Here is a 3,520-nt window from a genome sequence, read left to right as displayed (position 1 = left end):
CTTACTGTCTCTATTGAGTTGGTAGTTCTTGGAGGTTATTCAATTGAATAGTTGGGATAGTTCTCTCTCTCTCTCTTTCTCTCTCTCTCTCCCTCCCTCTCTCTCTCACCTCTGGGAACCATAACATAGGTCCATAGACAAAAAAATTGAAGATCATTCAATCCTGAGTTAGCAAATAGATATTATCTCTAGTTACAGTCCTTATAGATTCATGGTGGCTGCCTGTAATCACATTATGAAAGGGATTCTGTCACGTCTTTGTCAAGTCCCATCTTCCCATTCCCCTGTGTTCAGTCTCTAACTCAATTCTAGTGTTTGGCTACTCTACTTTCCTCCTTTGTCCTGGAAACCAAGAAAGGCTATTTTCTACTGATGCTGAAAAGTACTCTGAGATACACTTTCCCCTTGTACATTAACAGTGGAAGAGTCCATTCATGGCATTTACCCTGGCAGGTGGTTCTGCCTTGAGGGAATTCTAGAGCTATTTCTTCTTTTTCAGCTTTTAAAAACAATTTCATATGGACTGGTGCTTTGCAAATCCATGCACAATTTAGGCAAATACATATGTTTGCTTTAGAAATTTGAAAGGAAACCCTTCCATTTATCAACATTTCTACTGCTTTTCAGTTTCACTAAAAGAGAACAGCAACAAACCTGCAGAAGAAATAAAAACACCTATCTTGACGCTATTCAATATTAACTTCCAGACCTTCAGGTTTTTAAGTTCTGGGAAATCTGGCCACAGAACTTCATTTCACATATTGCATGCTACCCAAGAAAATGAAATATTTAGAAGCTGGAGATTGCTGGAGGCATAAAAAATACTAGTGTTTGCAAAAACTTATAATAGTAAAATATTTACAGTCTTCCCAAATGGAATATTAATAAAAGTATCAGCAGGTAGAGCTTTGGGTTCAGATCTGAAGTCATATTGACTGTTCCATGATTTTTGACATATGGGACAATTACCAAGAATGATGCCAATTTTTATTTATGGTTTATGTTAGTCTTTGGGCAAGTTTGAAAAATTATTTTAAATGCATATTAGCAGATGTTCATTCTATTTACTTTAAACTTATTGAATTTCCCAACTGTTGAAAAAATATACCCTTCTAAGCTATAGAGTAACTCAGATGTCTGTACTTAGATAGCAAAAGGTAGATCAGTAAGATTGGTTTCAAATAAAAGATATATATGGAGTCTTTCCACAAGCATGTAAACTATTAATGAATCATTCTAGTGCCTGATACAGAGTAAGATAAACCCAACCTGGATGCATAGCAGAGAAATATGTTAGCTCTGTTGAGTGCCCAATATGAGTGCCTAATATATACTTATTCGCCGCATACTTTGTACATATTAGTCTCTTTAATATTCACAAAGAAACTTCACACAGGCAATACCACCCTGGATTACAAAGAAGGAAATTGAAGGTCAATAAGATAAGTCACTTGTGCAACATGCACATCTGAGATATGAACCCATGTCTGTCTAACTTAGAGATGCCTTCTCTGTTTTCCACATCCTGGAAGTATTGGTTGAAAGAACAACTAATTCCCTGTACTTTTTCTGTTTCCCAGCTCAACACCCACAGGAGACCTTTGCTTTGGAAATTTTTCAGCAACTGTGGTTTGAGATTAATGGAGACAGAGACTCCAACTCTTCTGTCATAACTCTCAGCAGAGAGCAATAGGTTTGACGTAATGTGTCTGCACCCAATTTGAAATGGTTTTCTTTCTTATAGATGAGTTGACCCAGATTCCAGCAAACACTCTCTCCTTATTTCAAATCAGATATTACCTCCTCATAATGTATCACTTTTGGTACAGACATCTTGTGGTCTAGAGTAGAAAACTCTTACAAAAAGTGTCTGGAGGAGGATTTAATGGACCCTCTGCATGGTCTCCTTCTAAATGTCTGGGTGGAAATGGAAGGTCAGAGAGCTTTGACTCAGCAGTGGTCACACAGCTGGTGAGTTGCTGAACCAGGATTTTAATTCAGATCTTTCTTACTTTAATCTCTTTTTCCCTTTTGCCAATTCTTAATGAGCAGGATTCAATCTTATACTTTACTATATCTTCCTGAGTATTTGGTACAGGCTTGATTACATGACATTTATCTAAATAAATAATATTTTGGGGGTTGCCTGGGTGGCTCAGTTGGTTGGGCATCTGCCTTCGGCTCAGGTCATGATCTCGGGGTCCTGGCACTGAGTCCTGCCTCAGGCTCCCTGCTCAGCAGGGAGTCTGCTTCTCCCTCTCCCTCTGCCCTTATGTGAGTGCATTCTCTTTCTCTCTCTCTCTCAAATAAATAAATAAATAAAATATTTTTAAAAATAAAGTAAAATAGCTCCAGTCACTGAGCTGCAGCCAAGGACTCAGTAGCCTCCCCCTTGAGCCCCTTTGCTTCACCACAGTCCATCCCCCTCTCCCCCGCCTTCTTCAGCCACTGCCTTCTGCAGGCCATTTCCACCAAGGAAAAGGAATCCTATCTTGTGTCTGCTATCCAGAATCTCCACTCTTTTGACCCCTTTGCTGATGCAAGTAAGGGTGATAAGATGCTTCCTGCTGGCACTGAGGATTATATCCATATAAGAATTCAACAGAGAAATGGCAGGGAAACCCTTACTACTGTCCAAGGGATCACTTGGTTATGATAAAAAGAAACTAGTGAAAGTGTTTAAGAAGAAATTTGCCTGCAATGGTACTGTAACTGAGCATCCAGAATATGGAGAAGTAATTTAGCAATAGGATGACAAGTGCAAGAACATATGCCAGTTCCTCATAGAGACTGGACTGGCTAAGGATGACCAGTTGAAGGTTTATGGGTTTTAAGTGCTTTTGGCTCACTGAAGCTTAAGTGAGGATTTCCTTGCAATGACTAGCATTTCCTTCCTGTCCCTTGTCACAAGTTTAAAAACCTCACAGCTTGTATAATGCAACCATTTAGGGTCTGCTTTTAACTTGGACTAGTGTAACTCCTTCATGCGACAAACCAGAAAGAGCTATAATAAATAAATAAATAAATAAATAAATAAATAAATAAATAAATAAAATTGAAAACAATTTTAAACGTATCTGAATTATTAACTGACTTTCAAAATAATAAGCAGGCTTAAATCATTTAGAAGGAATGGGAGAAGAAAATAAGTACAAAGGCACAAATAGGTATGAGGGAATAGTGTGTACGAGAAATGTTCCTTTTGAAGACTTCATTTGTACCTTAATTTATAGCATTCATCATAATCTGCTATACATTTATAATAATAAGTATAAGTCAGTCTTTTCAACTAGGTTGTCAGCATGCTCCATGTTTCATTTCTGCATAGTCCAAGTGGCCAACACAAAGTAGGCTTTCTCATTGTGTTCACCACCTGGGTTGGAATTATAGATGTATGCCAAAGCAGGGCAGTGAACACTATCCTCTCCTGAAGCAGGGTGGTATGGTAGAAGTATGAGCTTTGGAGTTAAGGAGATTCTCCTTTATCTAGCTGTGTGCCTTAGTTGCTCATCTGTGAAAT

General features: G+C 38.3%; 1 pseudogene; it reads left to right on the top strand.

The window, feature by feature from the left end:
* Positions 1-1,927: 1,927 nt before the first annotated feature.
* Positions 1,928-2,834, top strand: LOC103675377 (annotated as a pseudogene).
* Positions 2,835-3,520: the final 686 nt, after the last annotated feature.

This window comes from Ursus maritimus, unplaced genomic scaffold (assembly GCF_017311325.1).
Source record: "Ursus maritimus isolate PB19 unplaced genomic scaffold, ASM1731132v1 scaffold_16, whole genome shotgun sequence".
NCBI classification, from domain to species: Eukaryota; Metazoa; Chordata; class Mammalia; order Carnivora; family Ursidae; genus Ursus; species Ursus maritimus.
This window is presented reverse-complemented; position numbering and strand designations above follow the sequence as displayed.